We start from the raw sequence: 21,554 nt of genomic DNA on the forward strand, positions 1-21,554 counted from the left end.
GACAAACGTCGGAAAAAGATTGTTTTTCCAGCAGCAGACTTTCAGTGATTTTGGATCCATTTCACTGGGGAACGAATGGAAGAAGGTTCCCAGCAAGTCAGTGGGAGGGAGGGAGGGAGGCAGGCAGGCAGGCTGGCTGGCATGCAGGCTGGCAGAGAAGTGGACACTGCCCTTGGCTTCTCTGAGCAAGAAGAAAAATACAGAGTCCTTTTCCTTCTCTGCCCGCCCCGCCCGTCCCCGAACGGCCACGAACGGCCAAGCCTTATCTATAGGCCTTAGGCTGCAGGGGAGCAGTGTCCCCGGCAAGCGAGGGTGAGGGGCCGGCCATATCCGGTCAGGGAGCTGTCCAGGGCATCCTGGGCTGATTCCCAGCATCCCCTGGCTGCCAGTCTTTCTGGCCAGCCGTCTGGAAGCAGTGCGCAGGAAGGGGCGGGGCATGCAAATTCTAGAAAGAGGACAACGTGGGTATGCTAAGTGACGCCTGATGAGGCGACAGCCGAGGAGGACTCTGGGAGCCGGGAGAAGGCCTGAGGCCGGGGCCTCCTTTCCACCCAGACATACTGAGCCCTTGCTGGGAGTCGGAAAAAGAGGCGGAAAGGCGGCCAGCGACGGTGCGAGGGAAGAGCCAAGTCCGGGTGAGCCAGGTAGATTGCTTCGGGAGGCGTTGATTCTGAATGGGCCCGGGTTATCGCTTCTCGGCCTTTTGGCTAAGATCAAGTGTAGTATCTGTTCTTATCAGTTTAATATCTGATACGTCCTCTATCTGGGGACCATATATTAAATTGATTTTTGGAACAGGGAGATGGAATAGGAGCTTGCTCTGTCCACTCCACGCATCAACCTGGTATTGCAGTACCTCCAGGAATGGTGCACTTCCCCACCCGGGGAAAACAATGCTGTTGAAAAATAGACGAGAAAACGAGAGTAGCGCTCCACTACCAAACCCTGTAAAGTGGCGCTATTGTGTTTGCGTGTGAATAAAAGCAAACTGGTCACCGTGTCTTGCCTTATTCATGTATTTATTTGACTTATTTGCCGCACCCGGGCCGTGCGTTATTTATTTATTCATTTATTAATTTTTCGGGTTTACGAAAAAAAAATACAAATAAAAAATTATTTCTTTTTTTCTCCCCTTCTCCATCCAGACGCTGCACTTTGAAAAGAGACAAACGTCGGAAAAAGATTGTTTTTCCAGCAGCAGACTTTCAGTGATTTTGGATCCATTTCACTGGGGAACGAATGGAAGAAGGTTCCCAGCAAGTCAGTGGGAGGGAGGGAGGGAGGAAGGGAGGGAGGCAGGCAGGCAGGCTGGCTGGCATGCAGGCTGGCAGAGAAGTGGACACTGCCCTTGGCTTCTCTGAGCAAGAAGAAAAATACAGAGTCCTTTTCCTTCTCTGCCCGCCCCGCCCGTCCCCGAACGGCCACGAACGGCCAAGCCTTATCTATAGGCCTTAGGCTGCAGGGGAGCAGTGTCCCCGGCAAGCGAGGGTGAGGGGCCGGCCATATCCGGTCAGGGAGCTGTCCAGGGCATCCTGGGCTGATTCCCAGCATCCCCTGGCTGCCAGTCTTTCTGGCCAGCCGTCTGGAAGCAGTGCGCAGGAAGGGGCGGGGCATGCAAATTCTAGAAAGAGGACAACGTGGGTATGCTAAGTGACGCCTGATGAGGCGACAGCCGAGGAGGACTCTGGGAGCCGGGAGAAGGCCTGAGGCCGGGGCCTCCTTTCCACCCAGACATACTGAGCCCTTGCTGGGAGTCGGAAAAAGAGGCGGAAAGGCGGCCAGCGACGGTGCGAGGGAAGAGCCAAGTCCGGGTGAGCCAGGTAGATTGCTTCGGGAGGCGTTGATTCTGAATGGGCCCGGGTTATCGCTTCTCGGCCTTTTGGCTAAGATCAAGTGTAGTATCTGTTCTTATCAGTTTAATATCTGATACGTCCTCTATCTGGGGACCATATATTAAATTGATTTTTGGAACAGGGAGATGGAATAGGAGCTTGCTCTGTCCACTCCACGCATCAACCTGGTATTGCAGTACCTCCAGGAATGGTGCACTTCCCCACCCGGGGAAAACAATGCTGTTGAAAAATAGAAAGTGGCGCTATTGTGTTTGCGTGTGAATAAAAGCAAACTGGTCACCGTGTCTTGCCTTATTCATGTATTTATTTGACTTATTTGCCGCACCCGGGCCGTGCGTTATTTATTTATTCATTTATTAATTTTTCGGGTTTACGAAAAAAAAATACAAATAAAAAATTATTTCTTTTTTTCTCCCCTTCTCCATCCAGACGCTGCACTTTGAAAAGAGACAAACGTCGGAAAAAGATTGTTTTTCCAGCAGCAGACTTTCAGTGATTTTGGATCCATTTCACTGGGGAACGAATGGAAGAAGGTTCCCAGCAAGTCAGTGGGAGGGAGGGAGGGAGGCAGGCAGGCAGGCTGGCTGGCATGCAGGCTGGCAGAGAAGTGGACACTGCCCTTGGCTTCTCTGAGCAAGAAGAAAAATACAGAGTCCTTTTCCTTCTCTGCCCGCCCCGAACGGCCACGAACGGCCAAGCCTTATCTATAGGCCTTAGGCTGCAGGGGAGCAGTGTCCCCGGCAAGCGAGGGTGAGGGGCCGGCCATATCCGGTCAGGGAGCTGTCCAGGGCATCCTGGGCTGATTCCCAGCATCCCCTGGCTGCCAGTCTTTCTGGCCAGCCGTCTGGAAGCAGTGCGCAGGAAGGGGCGGGGCATGCAAATTCTAGAAAGAGGACAACGTGGGTATGCTAAGTGACGCCTGATGAGGCGACAGCCGAGGAGGACTCTGGGAGCCGGGAGAAGGCCTGAGGCCGGGGCCTCCTTTCCACCCAGACATACTGAGCCCTTGCTGGGAGTCGGAAAAAGAGGCGGAAAGGCGGCCAGCGACGGTGCGAGGGAAGAGCCAAGTCCGGGTGAGCCAGGTAGATTGCTTCGGGAGGCGTTGATTCTGAATGGGCCCGGGTTATCGCTTCTCGGCCTTTTGGCTAAGATCAAGTGTAGTATCTGTTCTTATCAGTTTAATATCTGATACGTCCTCTATCTGGGGACCATATATTAAATTGATTTTTGGAACAGGGAGATGGAATAGGAGCTTGCTCTGTCCACTCCACGCATCAACCTGGTATTGCAGTACCTCCAGGAATGGTGCACTTCCCCACCCGGGGAAAACAATGCTGTTGAAAAATAGACGAGAAAACGAGAGTAGCGCTCCACTACCAAACCCTGTAAAGTGGCGCTATTGTGTTTGCGTGTGAATAAAAGCAAACTGGTCACCGTGTCTTGCCTTATTCATGTATTTATTTGACTTATTTGCCGCACCCGGGCCGTGCGTTATTTATTTATTCATTTATTAATTTTTCGGGTTTACGAAAAAAAAATACAAATAAAAAATTATTTCTTTTTTTCTCCCCTTCTCCATCCAGACGCTGCACTTTGAAAAGAGACAAACGTCGGAAAAAGATTGTTTTTCCAGCAGCAGACTTTCAGTGATTTTGGATCCATTTCACTGGGGAACGAATGGAAGAAGGTTCCCAGCAAGTCAGTGGGAGGGAGGGAGGGAGGCAGGCAGGCAGGCTGGCTGGCATGCAGGCTGGCAGAGAAGTGGACACTGCCCTTGGCTTCTCTGAGCAAGAAGAAAAATACAGAGTCCTTTTCCTTCTCTGCCCGCCCCGCCCGTCCCCGAACGGCCACGAACGGCCAAGCCTTATCTATAGGCCTTAGGCTGCAGGGGAGCAGTGTCCCCGGCAAGCGAGGGTGAGGGGCCGGCCATATCCGGTCAGGGAGCTGTCCAGGGCATCCTGGGCTGATTCCCAGCATCCCCTGGCTGCCAGTCTTTCTGGCCAGCCGTCTGGAAGCAGTGCGCAGGAAGGGGCGGGGCATGCAAATTCTAGAAAGAGGACAACGTGGGTATGCTAAGTGACGCCTGATGAGGCGACAGCCGAGGAGGACTCTGGGAGCCGGGAGAAGGCCTGAGGCCGGGGCCTCCTTTCCACCCAGACATACTGAGCCCTTGCTGGGAGTCGGAAAAAGAGGCGGAAAGGCGGCCAGCGACGGTGCGAGGGAAGAGCCAAGTCCGGGTGAGCCAGGTAGATTGCTTCGGGAGGCGTTGATTCTGAATGGGCCCGGGTTATCGCTTCTCGGCCTTTTGGCTAAGATCAAGTGTAGTATCTGTTCTTATCAGTTTAATATCTGATACGTCCTCTATCTGGGGACCATATATTAAATTGATTTTTGGAACAGGGAGATGGAATAGGAGCTTGCTCTGTCCACTCCACGCATCAACCTGGTATTGCAGTACCTCCAGGAATGGTGCACTTCCCCACCCGGGGAAAACAATGCTGTTGAAAAATAGAAAGTGGCGCTATTGTGTTTGCGTGTGAATAAAAGCAAACTGGTCACCGTGTCTTGCCTTATTCATGTATTTATTTGACTTATTTGCCGCACCCGGGCCGTGCGTTATTTATTTATTCATTTATTAATTTTTCGGGTTTACGAAAAAAAAATACAAATAAAAAATTATTTCTTTTTTTCTCCCCTTCTCCATCCAGACGCTGCACTTTGAAAAGAGACAAACGTCGGAAAAAGATTGTTTTTCCAGCAGCAGACTTTCAGTGATTTTGGATCCATTTCACTGGGGAACGAATGGAAGAAGGTTCCCAGCAAGTCAGTGGGAGGGAGGGAGGGAGGCAGGCAGGCAGGCTGGCTGGCATGCAGGCTGGCAGAGAAGTGGACACTGCCCTTGGCTTCTCTGAGCAAGAAGAAAAATACAGAGTCCTTTTCCTTCTCTGCCCGCCCCGCCCGTCCCCGAACGGCCACGAACGGCCAAGCCTTATCTATAGGCCTTAGGCTGCAGGGGAGCAGTGTCCCCGGCAAGCGAGGGTGAGGGGCCGGCCATATCCGGTCAGGGAGCTGTCCAGGGCATCCTGGGCTGATTCCCAGCATCCCCTGGCTGCCAGTCTTTCTGGCCAGCCGTCTGGAAGCAGTGCGCAGGAAGGGGCGGGGCATGCAAATTCTAGAAAGAGGACAACGTGGGTATGCTAAGTGACGCCTGATGAGGCGACAGCCGAGGAGGACTCTGGGAGCCGGGAGAAGGCCTGAGGCCGGGGCCTCCTTTCCACCCAGACATACTGAGCCCTTGCTGGGAGTCGGAAAAAGAGGCGGAAAGGCGGCCAGCGACGGTGCGAGGGAAGAGCCAAGTCCGGGTGAGCCAGGTAGATTGCTTCGGGAGGCGTTGATTCTGAATGGGCCCGGGTTATCGCTTCTCGGCCTTTTGGCTAAGATCAAGTGTAGTATCTGTTCTTATCAGTTTAATATCTGATACGTCCTCTATCTGGGGACCATATATTAAATTGATTTTTGGAACAGGGAGATGGAATAGGAGCTTGCTCTGTCCACTCCACGCATCAACCTGGTATTGCAGTACCTCCAGGAATGGTGCACTTCCCCACCCGGGGAAAACAATGCTGTTGAAAAATAGACGAGAAAACGAGAGTAGCGCTCCACTACCAAACCCTGTAAAGTGGCGCTATTGTGTTTGCGTGTGAATAAAAGCAAACTGGTCACCGTGTCTTGCCTTATTCATGTATTTATTTGACTTATTTGCCGCACCCGGGCCGTGCGTTATTTATTTATTCATTTATTAATTTTTCGGGTTTACGAAAAAAAAATACAAATAAAAAATTATTTCTTTTTTTCTCCCCTTCTCCATCCAGACGCTGCACTTTGAAAAGAGACAAACGTCGGAAAAAGATTGTTTTTCCAGCAGCAGACTTTCAGTGATTTTGGATCCATTTCACTGGGGAACGAATGGAAGAAGGTTCCCAGCAAGTCAGTGGGAGGGAGGGAGGGAGGAAGGGAGGGAGGCAGGCAGGCAGGCTGGCTGGCATGCAGGCTGGCAGAGAAGTGGACACTGCCCTTGGCTTCTCTGAGCAAGAAGAAAAATACAGAGTCCTTTTCCTTCTCTGCCCGCCCCGCCCGTCCCCGAACGGCCACGAACGGCCAAGCCTTATCTATAGGCCTTAGGCTGCAGGGGAGCAGTGTCCCCGGCAAGCGAGGGTGAGGGGCCGGCCATATCCGGTCAGGGAGCTGTCCAGGGCATCCTGGGCTGATTCCCAGCATCCCCTGGCTGCCAGTCTTTCTGGCCAGCCGTCTGGAAGCAGTGCGCAGGAAGGGGCGGGGCATGCAAATTCTAGAAAGAGGACAACGTGGGTATGCTAAGTGACGCCTGATGAGGCGACAGCCGAGGAGGACTCTGGGAGCCGGGAGAAGGCCTGAGGCCGGGGCCTCCTTTCCACCCAGACATACTGAGCCCTTGCTGGGAGTCGGAAAAAGAGGCGGAAAGGCGGCCAGCGACGGTGCGAGGGAAGAGCCAAGTCCGGGTGAGCCAGGTAGATTGCTTCGGGAGGCGTTGATTCTGAATGGGCCCGGGTTATCGCTTCTCGGCCTTTTGGCTAAGATCAAGTGTAGTATCTGTTCTTATCAGTTTAATATCTGATACGTCCTCTATCTGGGGACCATATATTAAATTGATTTTTGGAACAGGGAGATGGAATAGGAGCTTGCTCTGTCCACTCCACGCATCAACCTGGTATTGCAGTACCTCCAGGAATGGTGCACTTCCCCACCCGGGGAAAACAATGCTGTTGAAAAATAGAAAGTGGCGCTATTGTGTTTGCGTGTGAATAAAAGCAAACTGGTCACCGTGTCTTGCCTTATTCATGTATTTATTTGACTTATTTGCCGCACCCGGGCCGTGCGTTATTTATTTATTCATTTATTAATTTTTCGGGTTTACGAAAAAAAAATACAAATAAAAAATTATTTCTTTTTTTCTCCCCTTCTCCATCCAGACGCTGCACTTTGAAAAGAGACAAACGTCGGAAAAAGATTGTTTTTCCAGCAGCAGACTTTCAGTGATTTTGGATCCATTTCACTGGGGAACGAATGGAAGAAGGTTCCCAGCAAGTCAGTGGGAGGGAGGGAGGGAGGCAGGCAGGCAGGCTGGCTGGCATGCAGGCTGGCAGAGAAGTGGACACTGCCCTTGGCTTCTCTGAGCAAGAAGAAAAATACAGAGTCCTTTTCCTTCTCTGCCCGCCCCGAACGGCCACGAACGGCCAAGCCTTATCTATAGGCCTTAGGCTGCAGGGGAGCAGTGTCCCCGGCAAGCGAGGGTGAGGGGCCGGCCATATCCGGTCAGGGAGCTGTCCAGGGCATCCTGGGCTGATTCCCAGCATCCCCTGGCTGCCAGTCTTTCTGGCCAGCCGTCTGGAAGCAGTGCGCAGGAAGGGGCGGGGCATGCAAATTCTAGAAAGAGGACAACGTGGGTATGCTAAGTGACGCCTGATGAGGCGACAGCCGAGGAGGACTCTGGGAGCCGGGAGAAGGCCTGAGGCCGGGGCCTCCTTTCCACCCAGACATACTGAGCCCTTGCTGGGAGTCGGAAAAAGAGGCGGAAAGGCGGCCAGCGACGGTGCGAGGGAAGAGCCAAGTCCGGGTGAGCCAGGTAGATTGCTTCGGGAGGCGTTGATTCTGAATGGGCCCGGGTTATCGCTTCTCGGCCTTTTGGCTAAGATCAAGTGTAGTATCTGTTCTTATCAGTTTCACAGCGCGGTTTCTGCGCAGTTGATATTTGATTTGGACAATACTACGACTTTGACTTGTGAAGTGAATAAATTTGCTTATGCAAATTTATGCAAATTTTGCAATTTATGCAAATTTTCGTGAAGGCCCGACGTGCTTTTAATTAAGCCGGAGGAGGGACACCAGCGTGCTGGTGCCTGTTTGTTCACTAGGAACTTAAAGTAGAACCCCCAAGGGCCTGCGGCCAGCTCCTAGAGCACAGGTAACGTTGAGCGCTCCTAACTCTCTCTCTCCTGGCGTTTGGGTGGACTAATGCTGGAGGCTTAAAACACCTCCTAACATCCTTCACAGGCCTGAACAGCACCCAGAGCTCTGGTAAGGGGATTTATGCTTAGGTGGACACACCTATAACCCTGCCTTAGTTCTAGGGAGTGACTGGTCAGAGTTTCTTGCACTGCAGACCTCTAAGGTTTGCTGGGAGACACCCCAGGCACCCAGGCGGACGGTCCAAAGGCGAACCAGGTAAACCCGGCGGTAACCCACAATCTACCAGGTGACCCCCCCAACCAACCAAATGGAAGCCATGGACACTGAACCCTCAGTGGCCACCACAGAAGGCATCCCCCAGCTGGACGCCCAGAAACCAGACCCCCCACCCCCTGGGGACAGCGGCAAGGCGGCGAGTAAGGAGACACCCGTTGAAGCGGGCACCAGCGCAGGGACGGCTGGTGACCCCAAGACCCCGGTACCCCAGGCCCCAGGGCCAAAGGCACCAGGAGGGCAGACAGGTGCCCCTGGAAACCCCAAGGCAGCCAAACCAGGGAGCGGAGGGAAGGGTGAGGCAGGGACCAGGCAGGGGACAGCCCCAGAACCCTTCAATGGGTACAGCATCACCCACCGGCACACCCAGCTCATGCGGTGGGAGATGAAGGACAAAGCCGGACCCCGAATGGAGCGAGCCTCATTTGTGAAAACAATCCTCAAACCAGCAGGGGTCCAAGGAGAAGAGATACTGAGTTGCCAGGCATCTGCATCGGGAATGATCTTCCTTCTCAGCTTCTTCACGCAAGCCCTCTTCAGGAAGTACTGGGACTTCTTTCAAGAGAAGAAGGAGGAGTTGCCCTACAGCAGATTCAGTGTAACGGCCGGGATGGAGCCAGCAACCACGGAGAAGAGGATAACGGTTGAGATGACCAACCCCCACATCCCAGACAAGGACATCGCGTCGCTCCTCCAACGGTACGGCACCATCCTGTCAGGGCCCACCAAGGTCAGGGACCCCAACGGAGTTTGGAACACGACCTGGCAGGCACAGATGGACCTCCACAAGGACCCATTAGGGAGAGATGGCATGAAACACCCACCGGCCAGCTTCTACCTAGGATCAGACATGGGGAGGATCAAGTACCCAGGACAACCCTTCACCTGCAGGAAGTGCGAAGGCACGGGCCATGCCGGCAGGGATTGCCCTGTGAAATTCTGCTGGAAATGCAAGCAGTCCGGACACGACGCAAGCTCATGCAAAGGGACCAGGAAGTGCAACCTCTGTGGAGAGGTGGGCCACTCGTACTACCAATGCCCCAAGTCTGACTTGCCGAAAACATACGCAGCGGCCGCTGCAGCGAGCCCAGCCTGGAGCCAACCATGGAGACAGACCAGGCCGAAGCTCTCGCCAACAGCCAACGCCAGCCTGAACACCCTCCTGAAGGACGCCAGGGACCAATCGGGAAAAACATCACCGACACCCGGGAAGGGGGATCAGAAGGGCCAGGATCCGAAAACAACAAACCCCACAGGACCAGGCCAGAGCAACCAAGAGGGACCCAAAGCAGGACCGGACACAGGACCACCACCACCATCTACTGTGAAGGCACCAGCCAAGGAACCCCAGACCCCCAAAGGAAGCCCGGAGGACGGAGCATCAGCAAAGGCCCCGCCAAAGGAAACCCCAAGGGAAGACGCACCGGCTGAGGTAACACCAGCCAAGGAACAACCGGAACCCACCAATGAAGGAGCGCCACAAGAAACCGCACCAACAAAGGAGGCCACCGGAGAGAAGGCACCAGCACCGAGAACAGAGTCCAAGGAGGCAAGAAAGGAGAAAAAGGACTCTGCCAAGGCGAAGGGGGCCAAGAAAACAGACAAAAAGGGAAAGAAAAAGGACAGCGAAGATGACTGGGAGACCATAGAGTCATGGGAGACAGTGCAATCCCAGTCGCTGCGCCAGAAAGCAAAAAAACTCTCAGAAACCAAAGAGCAAACACGCTCCAGCACAAGGATCCAGATGGCGGCAGCACAAAAACCTCCACCAACGGAACCCAAACTGGAGACACTGGAAGACGTAGAGGGGCCAGACGGAAACACCCAACGGACAGGCCCCCAGAAACGGAAGCTACAAGGGAAGGAGGACTTCCTGAAGAGCAAGAAATTGAACAACGCGGGCACCGATGACGAAACGGAAAACGACACCCACATCGTCATAGTGAGCGACGAGGAGGAGATGGAGGAGGAAGTGGGAGACAAGCAAGAAGAGGAGGAGTCAACCCTCCAGGACCTCCACCGCCAACTCAACGACCTGGCAGCCATAACCGTACCAGACCAATGGGACCTGGTAGTAGAAAACGAGGAGATCTTCGAATACACAGGAGACGCCTCAGCGGAGTGGGGATCACCAGAGAAACAGGACAACCTACAATCACAGTAGGGACACCCAGGGCCTTCAACCCCAGTAGGTACCGAAACCAGACACTGACCGATAGCACAGAGACAATGGCCATATCATTGCTCACCCTAAACGTCAGAAGCATGAAGGATCAGGTCAGGCGGGTTGGCACGTTGCGCTTCCTGGCCACCCAGAACCGAGATATCTGCTTTCTACAGGAATGCGGAATTCCGTACACCCAGTCGTACAGCCAGCTTGAACGGCAGTGGACGCACGGGCCGTCCTTTTGGTCTGGAGGGAACGATTGCAAATCATCTGGAGTGGCCATTCTAATCAGGGGAAGGCATTTCACCGTGGACAAAGTCACCGAGCAGGTCAACGGCAGAGTGCTGGTCGTGGACGGCTCGTGGGCCGGTGAGCCCGTTCGGCTCATCAACGTCTATGCCCCCCCGGAGAAGAATGAGCGACTCGAGATGTTCAGGGTGCTCAGGTTGCAACTCGTTACCTCCAGAACCATTCTGATGGGTGGTGATTTCAACTGCATAGTAGAGTTGGATGGACGCAGTGGGCCAGGCTCTGCAGGAATGGATGTGACGTCCAGGCTGTTGGTGGAGATGATAAAGGAGGCGTCCCTCCGGGATGTCATCGGGAGCATGGGGCCGAACGCCAGGAATTATTCCTGGAGCAAGCCGGACGGATCCGTGCGTTCACGGATCGACCTCCTACTCACCTCCCCAACAGTAAAGCCTGGGCGAAGCTCCATGGTCGCCGTCCACTTCTCTGACCACAGAGCAGTCAGTTTTGAGGGGGAACTTACAGGGAAGTTCCCCGCTGGCCCAGGTTCGTGGAAACTGAACTGCTCTTTGCTGGACAACGAGGAGTTAGTGGCGAACCTCAGAGACGCGTACATAGAGTGGAGGGACATGAAGGGCCTCTTTCAATCCGCCAGCGAGTGGTGGGAATGGGTGAAAGTCAGGTTCCGGAGCTTCTTCCAGGATGCAAGCAGAGCTGCTGCACGGGAAAAGAAGAGGACGTTCAGGAGGCTGCAGAGCAAACTGCAGCAACTGTACGAACTCGAGCTCAGGGGATGGGACGTGGATGACGACCTGGAGGACACCCGAAAAGGGCTCGCAGAGCACTTTAGGGAAGAATCCGAGAAAATCATCTTCAGGACCAGAACCGAGAACCTAGAGAAGGGCGAGAAATGCAACTCGTTCTTTTTTAAGAAAATTCACTCGACTCACACACCGCTGGTGGAACTTCGGGACTCGGAGGGCAACCTCCAAAGTGAGAAAGAGGACGTCATGAGAGTCGTCACGGACTTTTACGGCGAACTCTACTCACCGAAGGCGTCGGAGAGAGCCCAGGCGGACAGTTTCCTGGAGGGCATCTCAAAGACACTGGGTCCGGAAGAGAGAGAAGGCCTAGATGCGCCCTTCACCCTGGAAGAACTGCACTTGGCCGCCACAACCTCCAAGAGAGGCAAGACACCCGGGAACGACGGTCTCCCAGTGGAACTATATGTCGAACTATGGGACCTGATCGGGCCGGACTTGCTGACCCTCTACGAGGAAATGGTGGGCAAGGGCAGTATGCCGCAATCCCTGCGAGAGGGCATGATAACACTCTTGTACAAACAGAAGGGAGAGAGAGAAGACCTCAAGAACTGGAGGCCCATCTCTCTCCTCAATGTGGACTACAAGATTCTCGCGAAGGTAATGGCCAACCGCCTAAAGAAAGTGGTAGCAAAGATAGTCCACCCAGACCAGTCCTGCGGTATACCGGGACGGCAAATCGCGGACAGCCTGGCCCTGGTCCGGGACACGATCGAGTACGTCAAGGGTCGCAAGATCCCGACGGCCTTGGTCAGCCTGGACCAGGAGAAGGCGTTCGACCGTGTTTCCCATGAGTTCATGGACCGGGCACTCAGAGCGCTGGGCCTGGGGGACTTCTTCTGCGACGTGGTGAAAACAATGTATAGCGACATCTCCAGCACGGCAACAGTGAATGGCTGGAGTACCGACCCTTTCCCGGTCCTGTCAGGGGTGAGGCAGGGATGCCCCCTCTCCCCCCTCCTGTTCATCTGCGTAATAGAACTCCTCGCGGAACGCATCCGGCAGAACAGTAACATCAGAGGAGTAAAGGCACCGGGAAGCGGAGGAAAAGGAGAAGTGAAGTGCTCTCTGTACATGGACGACGTCTCAGTATTCTGCGCAGACGGGCCGTCCATAAGAGAACTGGAAAGGACTTGTATCGAGTTTGGAAAGGCATCAGGAGCGAAGATCAACAGCGCCAAGTCAGAAACCCTGCTCTTCGGACACTGGACCCCCCCCCGAGACCCACTACCATTCCCCATCAAGAGGGACTTCCTGAAGATCCTGGGAGTTTGGTTCGGCGGAGAAGGTGCAGCAGAGAAGACCTGGGAGGAAAGACTGGCGAAGACAAGGCAGAAGCTGGGACTCTGGAGCCTCCGGAAGCTGACGATCGAAGGGAAGTCTTTGGTCCTGCGGAACGAGACCCTGCCAGTACTCCAGTACGTCGCTCAAGTATGGCCAGTGCAGACCACAACGGCCAAGGCCATCACGAGAATGATCTTCTACTTCATCTGGAGCTCGAAGATGGACAGAGTGAAGAGGACGGTGATGTTCAAGACCCACGACAAGGGAGGCAAAGGAGTGCCGGACATCGCCACCATCCTGAGAGGGATCTTCGTGTGCCAGTGCGTGAGGAACACCCTGAGGACAGAAGATGAGAGCCACGTCGGCTTTCTGATGGCACGCTTCTTCCTGCTGCCAACGTGGAGGCGCCTCGGATGGGCTGAGTGGGTGAGCGCCGTCCCGTACAACTGGGAGACCCCGTGGTTCTACAAAGAGGTGGAGAAGTTTGTGAAGGAATTTGGCCTGGAGACAGCGAGCCCCGCCACATGGACCTCCAAGCTTGTCCAGAAACAGATACGTGCAAGAGACGTCAGCGAGCAAATCGGCGCCCTTCCCTCAGCCACAGCAGACCACGTGTGGGGAAACGTCGCATCCAAACGCCTGACGAACCAGCACAAGGACACCGCCTGGATGGCCATCCAAGGAGGACTTCCCGTGAGAGCCTTCATGCACGCAAGAGGACTCAACCGACACAAGTCCTGCCCAAGAGGATGCACCGTGGACGAGACAACATACCATCTCTTCTGGGAGTGCACGTACGCACAGGACCTGCTGAAGGCCCTGGGCACAGAGCTTAGGGCCTGGATACCTACGACCTGCATCACTGCGGACTCTGTGATGTATGGACTGTTCCCAGGGACACACGCACTAAGCGACCTCCAGGGCTGCTGGAGGCTCCTGTGCTGTTTCAAAGATGTTCTTCTGTTCTCCAGAAACCGCCTGGTAGTAGGGAAAAAGGAGACATCAACCCTGGGATGCCGTAAGATGATCCACAGCCTCCTGCGCGACTACACAGCACTGGACGGATCAGATGGGGATAGCGAGGACGAAACCTGAGGACCGAAGGGGTAGCCTGTCACGCAGGGGCCCCAGAAAGACTCAGGGAACAAAAGCAACCCCAACGGAGGCCGACTTGTCACTCAAGAGGCCCCCAGAGGGACCACTAACCTGTGTTTCCCTATTTTTTCCTTCAATCCAGGAACCAGTTGGGGATCGGAGAGAGGAGAGAACGGATGAAGACAGGTGGAGTAAATGTAAATAATTTACTGTATGTATTTTATTTAACGTGACCTTTTCCCTTCACAGGTAAAAGGTCAATGGGATAGCTTGCGCACTTGTTGCCAAGTTTGTTACCAACGACTTACGAATAACAAGGGTGTTGTGGAAGGTGACGATTGATGTATCTGAACCAGAAACGATGCCCTGACAAAAAAAAAAAAAAAAAAAATTAAAAAAAAAAAAAAAAAAAAAAAAAAAAAAAAATCTGTTCTTATCAGTTTAATATCTGATACGTCCTCTATCTGGGGACCATATATTAAATTGATTTTTGGAACAGGGAGATGGAATAGGAGCTTGCTCTGTCCACTCCACGCATCAACCTGGTATTGCAGTACCTCCAGGAATGGTGCACTTCCCCACCCGGGGAAAACAATGCTGTTGAAAAATAGACGAGAAAACGAGAGTAGCGCTCCACTACCAAACCCTGTAAAGTGGCGCTATTGTGTTTGCGTGTGAATAAAAGCAAACTGGTCACCGTGTCTTGCCTTATTCATGTATTTATTTGACTTATTTGCCGCACCCGGGCCGTGCGTTATTTATTTATTCATTTATTAATTTTTCGGGTTTACGAAAAAAAAATACAAATAAAAAATTATTTCTTTTTTTCTCCCCTTCTCCATCCAGACGCTGCACTTTGAAAAGAGACAAACGTCGGAAAAAGATTGTTTTTCCAGCAGCAGACTTTCAGTGATTTTGGATCCATTTCACTGGGGAACGAATGGAAGAAGGTTCCCAGCAAGTCAGTGGGAGGGAGGGAGGGAGGCAGGCAGGCAGGCTGGCTGGCATGCAGGCTGGCAGAGAAGTGGACACTGCCCTTGGCTTCTCTGAGCAAGAAGAAAAATACAGAGTCCTTTTCCTTCTCTGCCCGCCCCGCCCGTCCCCGAACGGCCACGAACGGCCAAGCCTTATCTATAGGCCTTAGGCTGCAGGGGAGCAGTGTCCCCGGCAAGCGAGGGTGAGGGGCCGGCCATATCCGGTCAGGGAGCTGTCCAGGGCATCCTGGGCTGATTCCCAGCATCCCCTGGCTGCCAGTCTTTCTGGCCAGCCGTCTGGAAGCAGTGCGCAGGAAGGGGCGGGGCATGCAAATTCTAGAAAGAGGACAACGTGGGTATGCTAAGTGACGCCTGATGAGGCGACAGCCGAGGAGGACTCTGGGAGCCGGGAGAAGGCCTGAGGCCGGGGCCTCCTTTCCACCCAGACATACTGAGCCCTTGCTGGGAGTCGGAAAAAGAGGCGGAAAGGCGGCCAGCGACGGTGCGAGGGAAGAGCCAAGTCCGGGTGAGCCAGGTAGATTGCTTCGGGAGGCGTTGATTCTGAATGGGCCCGGGTTATCGCTTCTCGGCCTTTTGGCTAAGATCAAGTGTAGTATCTGTTCTTATCAGTTTAATATCTGATACGTCCTCTATCTGGGGACCATATATTAAATTGATTTTTGGAACAGGGAGATGGAATAGGAGCTTGCTCTGTCCACTCCACGCATCAACCTGGTATTGCAGTACCTCCAGGAATGGTGCACTTCCCCACCCGGGGAAAACAATGCTGTTGAAAAATAGACGAGAAAACGAGAGTAGCGCTCCACTACCAAACCCTGTAAAGTGGCGCTATTGTGTTTGCGTGTGAATAAAAGCAAACTGGTCACCGTGTCTTGCCTTATTCATGTATTTATTTGACTTATTTGCCGCACCCGGGCCGTGCGTTATTTATTTATTCATTTATTAATTTTTCGGGTTTACGAAAAAAAAATACAAATAAAAAATTATTTCTTTTTTTCTCCCCTTCTCCATCCAGACGCTGCACTTTGAAAAGAGACAAACGTCGGAAAAAGATTGTTTTTCCAGCAGCAGACTTTCAGTGATTTTGGATCCATTTCACTGGGGAACGAATGGAAGAAGGTTCCCAGCAAGTCAGTGGGAGGGAGGGAGGGAGGCAGGCAGGCAGGCTGGCTGGCATGCAGGCTGGCAGAGAAGTGGACACTGCCCTTGGCTTCTCTGAGCAAGAAGAAAAATACAGAGTCCTTTTCCTTCTCTGCCCGCCCCGCCCGTCCCCGAACGGCCACGAACGGCCAAGCCTTATCTATAGGCCTTAGGCTGCAGGGGAGCAGTGTCCCCGGCAAGCGAGGGTGAGGGGCCGGCCATATCCGGTCAGGGAGCTGTCCAGGGCATCCTGGGCTGATTCCCAGCATCCCCTGGCTGCCAGTCTTTCTGGCCAGCCGTCTGGAAGCAGTGCGCAGGAAGGGGCGGGGCATGCAAATTCTAGAAAGAGGACAACGTGGGTATGCTAAGTGACGCCTGATGAGGCGACAGCCGAGGAGGACTCTGGGAGCCGGGAGAAGGCCTGAGGCCGGGGCCTCCTTTCCACCCAGACATACTGAGCCCTTGCTGGGAGTCGGAAAAAGAGGCGGAAAGGCGGCCAGCGACGGTGCGAGGGAAGAGCCAAGTCCGGGTGAGCCAGGTAGATTGCTTCGGGAGGCGTTGATTCTGAATGGGCCCGGGTTATCGCTTCTCGGCCTTTTGGCTAAGATCAAGTGTAGTATCTGTTCTTATCAGTTTAATATCTGATACGTCCTCTATCTGGGGACCATATATTAAATTGATTTTTGGAACAGGGAGATGGAATAGGAGCTTGCTCTGTCCACTCCACGCATCAACCTGGTATTGCAGTACCTCCAGGAATGGTGCACTTCCCCACCCGGGGAAAACAATGCTGTTGAAAAATAGAAAGTGGCGCTATTGTGTTTGCGTGTGAATAAAAGCAAACTGGTCACCGTGTCTTGCCTTATTCATGTATTTATTTGACTTATTTGCCGCACCCGGGCCGTGCGTTATTTATTTATTCATTTATTAATTTTTCGGGTTTACGAAAAAAAAATACAAATAAAAAATTATTTCTTTTTTTCTCCCCTTCTCCATCCAGACGCTGCACTTTGAAAAGAGACAAACGTCGGAAAAAGATTGTTTTTCCAGCAGCAGACTTTCAGTGATTTTGGATCCATTTCACTGGGGAACGAATGGAAGAAGGTTCCCAGCAAGTCAGTGGGAGGGAGGGAGGGAGGCAGGCAGGCAGGCTGGCTGGCATGCAGGCTGGCAGAGAAGTGGACACTGCCCTTGGCTTCTCTGAGCAAGAAGAAAAATACAGAGTCCTTTTCCTTCTCTGCCCGCCCCGAACGGCCACGAACGGCCAAGCCTTATCTATAGGCCTTAGGCTGCAGGGGAGCAGTGTCCCCGGCAAGCGAGGGTGAGGGGCCGGCCATATCCGGTCAGGGAGCTGTCCAGGGCATCCTGGGCTGATTCCCAGCATCCCCTGGCTGCCAGTCTTTCTGGCCAGCCGTCTGGAAGCAGTGCGCAGGAAGGGGCGGGGCATGCAAATTCTAGAAAGAGGACAACGTGGGTATGCTAAGTGACGCCTGATGAGGCGACAGCCGAGGAGGACTCTGGGAGCCGGGAGAAGGCCTGAGGCCGGGGCCTCCTTTCCACCCAGACATACTGAGCCCTTGCTGGGAGTCGGAAAAAGAGGCGGAAAGGCGGCCAGCGACGGTGCGAGGGAAGAGCCAAGTCCGGGTGAGCCAGGTAGATTGCTTCGGGAGGCGTTGATTCTGAATGGGCCCGGGTTATCGCTTCTCGGCCTTTTGGCTAAGATCAAGTGTAGTATCTGTTCTTATCAGTTTAATATCTGATACGTCCTCTATCTGGGGACCATATATTAAATTGATTTTTGGAACAGGGAGATGGAATAGGAGCTTGCTCTGTCCACTCCACGCATCAACCTGGTATTGCAGTACCTCCAGGAATGGTGCACTTCCCCACCCGGGGAAAACAATGCTGTTGAAAAATAGACGAGAAAACGAGAGTAGCGCTCCACTACCAAACCCTGTAAAGTGGCGCTATTGTGTTTGCGTGTGAATAAAAGCAAACTGGTCACCGTGTCTTGCCTTATTCATGTATTTATTTGACTTATTTGCCGCACCCGGGCCGTGCGTTATTTATTTATTCATTTATTAATTTTTCGGGTTTACGAAAAAAAAATACAAATAAAAAATTATTTCTTTTTTTCTCCCCTTCTCCATCCAGACGCTGCACTTTGAAAAGAGACAAACGTCGGAAAAAGATTGTTTTTCCAGCAGCAGACTTTCAGTGATTTTGGATCCATTTCACTGGGGAACGAATGGAAGAAGGTTCCCAGCAAGTCAGTGGGAGGGAGGGAGGGAGGCAGGCAGGCAGGCTGGCTGGCATGCAGGCTGGCAGAGAAGTGGACACTGCCCTTGGCTTCTCTGAGCAAGAAGAAAAATACAGAGTCCTTTTCCTTCTCTGCCCGCCCCGCCCGTCCCCGAACGGCCACGAACGGCCAAGCCTTATCTATAGGCCTTAGGCTGCAGGGGAGCAGTGTCCCCGGCAAGCGAGGGTGAGGGGCCGGCCATATCCGGTCAGGGAGCTGTCCAGGGCATCCTGGGCTGATTCCCAGCATCCCCTGGCTGCCAGTCTTTCTGGCCAGCCGTCTGGAAGCAGTGCGCAGGAAGGGGCGGGGCATGCAAATTCTAGAAAGAGGACAACGTGGGTATGCTAAGTGACGCCTGATGAGGCGACAGCCGAGGAGGACTCTGGGAGCCGGGAGAAGGCCTGAGGCCGGGGCCTCCTTTCCACCCAGACATACTGAGCCCTTGCTGGGAGTCGGAAAAAGAGGCGGAAAGGCGGCCAGCGACGGTGCGAGGGAAGAGCCAAGTCCGGGTGAGCCAGGTAGATTGCTTCGGGAGGCGTTGATTCTGAATGGGCCCGGGTTATCGCTTCTCGGCCTTTTGGCTAAGATCAAGTGTAGTATCTGTTCTTATCAGTTTAATATCTGATACGTCCTCTATCTGGGGACCATATATTAAATTGATTTTTGGAACAGGGAGATGGAATAGGAGCTTGCTCTGTCCACTCCACGCATCAACCTGGTATTGCAGTACCTCCAGGAATGGTGCACTTCCCCACCCGGGGAAAACAATGCTGTTGAAAAATAGACGAGAAAACGAGAGTAGCGCTCCACTACCAAACCCTGTAAAGTGGCGCTATTGTGTTTGCGTGTGAATAAAAGCAAACTGGTCACCGTGTCTTGCCTTATTCATGTATTTATTTGACTTATTTGCCGCACCCGGGCCGTGCGTTATTTATTTATTCATTTATTAATTTTTCGGGTTTACGAAAAAAAAATACAAATAAAAAATTATTTCTTTTTTTCTCCCCTTCTCCATCCAGACGCTGCACTTTGAAAAGAGACAAACGTCGGAAAAAGATTGTTTTTCCAGCAGCAGACTTTCAGTGATTTTGGATCCATTTCACTGGGGAACGAATGGAAGAAGGTTCCCAGCAAGTCAGTGGGAGGGAGGGAGGGAGGAAGGGAGGGAGGCAGGCAGGCAGGCTGGCTGGCATGCAGGCTGGCAGAGAAGTGGACACTGCCCTTGGCTTCTCTGAGCAAGAAGAAAAATACAGAGTCCTTTTCCTTCTCTGCCCGCCCCGCCCGTCCCCGAACGGCCACGAACGGCCAAGCCTTATCTATAGGCCTTAGGCTGCAGGGGAGCAGTGTCCCCGGCAAGCGAGGGTGAGGGGCCGGCCATATCCGGTCAGGGAGCTGTCCAGGGCATCCTGGGCTGATTCCCAGCATCCCCTGGCTGCCAGTCTTTCTGGCCAGCCGTCTGGAAGCAGTGCGCAGGAAGGGGCGGGGCATGCAAATTCTAGAAAGAGGACAACGTGGGTATGCTAAGTGACGCCTGATGAGGCGACAGCCGAGGAGGACTCTGGGAGCCGGGAGAAGGCCTGAGGCCGGGGCCTCCTTTCCACCCAGACATACTGAGCCCTTGCTGGGAGTCGGAAAAAGAGGCGGAAAGGCGGCCAGCGACGGTGCGAGGGAAGAGCCAAGTCCGGGTGAGCCAGGTAGATTGCTTCGGGAGGCGTTGATTCTGAATGGGCCCGGGTTATCGCTTCTCGGCCTTTTGGCTAAGATCAAGTGTAGTATCTGTTCTTATCAGTTTAATATCTGATACGTCCTCTATCTGGGGACCATATATTAAATTGATTTTTGGAACAGGGAGATGGAATAGGAGCTTGCTCTGTCCACTCCACGCATCAACCTGGTATTGCAGTACCTCCAGGAATGGTGCACTTCCCCACCCGGGGAAAACAATGCTGTTGAAAAATAGAAAGTGGCGCTATTGTGTTTGCGTGTGAATAAAAGCAAACTGGTCACCGTGTCTTGCCTTATTCATGTATTTATTTGACTTATTTGCCGCACCCGGGCCGTGCGTTATTTATTTATTCATTTATTAATTTTTCGGGTTTACGAAAAAAAAATACAAATAAAAAATTATTTCTTTTTTTCTCCCCTTCTCCATCCAGACGCTGCACTTTGAAAAGAGACAAACGTCGGAAAAAGATTGTTTTTCCAGCAGCAGACTTTCAGTGATTTTGGATCCATTTCACTGGGGAACGAATGGAAGAAGGTTCCCAGCAAGTCAGTGGGAGGGAGGGAGGGAGGCAGGCAGGCAGGCTGGCTGGCATGCAGGCTGGCAGAGAAGTGGACACTGCCCTTGGCTTCTCTGAGCAAGAAGAAAAATACAGAGTCCTTTTCCTTCTCTGCCCGCCCCGCCCGTCCCCGAACGGCCACGAACGGCCAAGCCTTATCTATAGGCCTTAGGCTGCAGGGGAGCAGTGTCCCCGGCAAGCGAGGGTGAGGGGCCGGCCATATCCGGTCAGGGAGCTGTCCAGGGCATCCTGGGCTGATTCCCAGCATCCCCTGGCTGCCAGTCTTTCTGGCCAGCCGTCTGGAAGCAGTGCGCAGGAAGGGGCGGGGCATGCAAATTCTAGAAAGAGGACAACGTGGGTATGCTAAGTGACGCCTGATGAGGCGACAGCCGAGGAGGACTCTGGGAGCCGGGAGAAGGCCTGAGGCCGGGGCCTCCTTTCCACCCAGACATACTGAGCCCTTGCTGGGAGTCGGAAAAAGAGGCGGAAAGGCGGCCAGCGACGGTGCGAGGGAAGAGCCAAGTCCGGGTGAGCCAGGTAGATTGCTTCGGGAGGCGTTGATTCTGAATGGGCCCGGGTTATCGCTTCTCGGCCTTTTGGCTAAGATCAAGTGTAGTATCTGTTCTTATCAGTTTAATATCTGATACGTCCTCTATCTGGGGACCATATATTAAATTGATTTTTGGAACAGGGAGATGGAATAGGAGCTTGCTCTGTCCACTCCACGCATCAACCTGGTATTGCAGTACCTCCAGGAATGGTGCACTTCCCCACCCGGGGAAAACAATGCTGTTGAAAAATAGAAAGTGGCGCTATTGTGTTTGCGTGTGAATAAAAGCAAACTGGTCACCGTGTCTTGCCTTATTCATGTATTTATTTGACTTATTTGCCGCACCCGGGCCGTGCGTTATTTATTTATTCATTTATTAATTTTTCGGGTTTACGAAAAAAAAATACAAATAAAAAATTATTTCTTTTTTTCTCCCCTTCTCCATCCAGACGCTGCACTTTGAAAAGAGACAAACGTCGGAAAAAGATTGTTTTTCCAGCAGCAGACTTTCAGTGATTTTGGATCCATTTCACTGGGGAA

General features: G+C 53.0%; 13 non-coding genes and 1 pseudogene across 13 annotated transcripts; all 14 read left to right on the forward strand.

Annotated features, from left to right (window-relative positions):
* The first annotated feature begins 687 nt into the window (after positions 1-687).
* Positions 688-878, forward strand: LOC144764204 (U2 spliceosomal RNA). The gene has a single exon (XR_013596396.1). It is a non-coding gene; the product is annotated as a U2 spliceosomal RNA (small nuclear RNA).
* Positions 879-1,863: 985 nt separating this feature from the next.
* LOC144764205 (U2 spliceosomal RNA) lies at positions 1,864-2,054 on the forward strand. The gene has a single exon (XR_013596397.1). It is a non-coding gene; the product is annotated as a U2 spliceosomal RNA (small nuclear RNA).
* Positions 2,055-2,978: 924 nt separating this feature from the next.
* Positions 2,979-3,169, forward strand: LOC144764206 (U2 spliceosomal RNA). Its single transcript, XR_013596398.1, has one exon. It is a non-coding gene; the product is annotated as a U2 spliceosomal RNA (small nuclear RNA).
* A 973-nt stretch (positions 3,170-4,142) lies between these two features.
* On the forward strand, positions 4,143-4,333 carry LOC144764207 (U2 spliceosomal RNA). Its single transcript, XR_013596399.1, has one exon. It is a non-coding gene; the product is annotated as a U2 spliceosomal RNA (small nuclear RNA).
* Positions 4,334-5,267: 934 nt separating this feature from the next.
* LOC144764208 (U2 spliceosomal RNA) lies at positions 5,268-5,458 on the forward strand. Its single transcript, XR_013596400.1, has one exon. It is a non-coding gene; the product is annotated as a U2 spliceosomal RNA (small nuclear RNA).
* A 985-nt stretch (positions 5,459-6,443) lies between these two features.
* On the forward strand, positions 6,444-6,634 carry LOC144764210 (U2 spliceosomal RNA). The gene has a single exon (XR_013596401.1). It is a non-coding gene; the product is annotated as a U2 spliceosomal RNA (small nuclear RNA).
* Positions 6,635-7,558: 924 nt separating this feature from the next.
* On the forward strand, positions 7,559-7,742 carry LOC144764460 (U2 spliceosomal RNA). The gene has a single exon (XR_013596557.1). It is a non-coding gene; the product is annotated as a U2 spliceosomal RNA (small nuclear RNA).
* Positions 7,743-14,156: 6,414 nt separating this feature from the next.
* LOC144764429 (U2 spliceosomal RNA) lies at positions 14,157-14,327 on the forward strand (annotated as a pseudogene).
* A 973-nt stretch (positions 14,328-15,300) lies between these two features.
* Positions 15,301-15,491, forward strand: LOC144764211 (U2 spliceosomal RNA). The gene has a single exon (XR_013596402.1). It is a non-coding gene; the product is annotated as a U2 spliceosomal RNA (small nuclear RNA).
* A 973-nt stretch (positions 15,492-16,464) lies between these two features.
* LOC144764212 (U2 spliceosomal RNA) lies at positions 16,465-16,655 on the forward strand. The gene has a single exon (XR_013596403.1). It is a non-coding gene; the product is annotated as a U2 spliceosomal RNA (small nuclear RNA).
* A 924-nt stretch (positions 16,656-17,579) lies between these two features.
* LOC144764213 (U2 spliceosomal RNA) lies at positions 17,580-17,770 on the forward strand. The gene has a single exon (XR_013596404.1). It is a non-coding gene; the product is annotated as a U2 spliceosomal RNA (small nuclear RNA).
* A 973-nt stretch (positions 17,771-18,743) lies between these two features.
* Positions 18,744-18,934, forward strand: LOC144764214 (U2 spliceosomal RNA). The gene has a single exon (XR_013596405.1). It is a non-coding gene; the product is annotated as a U2 spliceosomal RNA (small nuclear RNA).
* Positions 18,935-19,919: 985 nt separating this feature from the next.
* On the forward strand, positions 19,920-20,110 carry LOC144764217 (U2 spliceosomal RNA). Its single transcript, XR_013596407.1, has one exon. It is a non-coding gene; the product is annotated as a U2 spliceosomal RNA (small nuclear RNA).
* Positions 20,111-21,044: 934 nt separating this feature from the next.
* Positions 21,045-21,235, forward strand: LOC144764218 (U2 spliceosomal RNA). Its single transcript, XR_013596408.1, has one exon. It is a non-coding gene; the product is annotated as a U2 spliceosomal RNA (small nuclear RNA).
* Positions 21,236-21,554: the final 319 nt, after the last annotated feature.

The sequence above is a fragment of the Lissotriton helveticus genome, chromosome 6 (assembly GCF_964261635.1).
Source record: "Lissotriton helveticus chromosome 6, aLisHel1.1, whole genome shotgun sequence".
Classification (NCBI taxonomy): domain Eukaryota; kingdom Metazoa; phylum Chordata; class Amphibia; order Caudata; family Salamandridae; genus Lissotriton; species Lissotriton helveticus.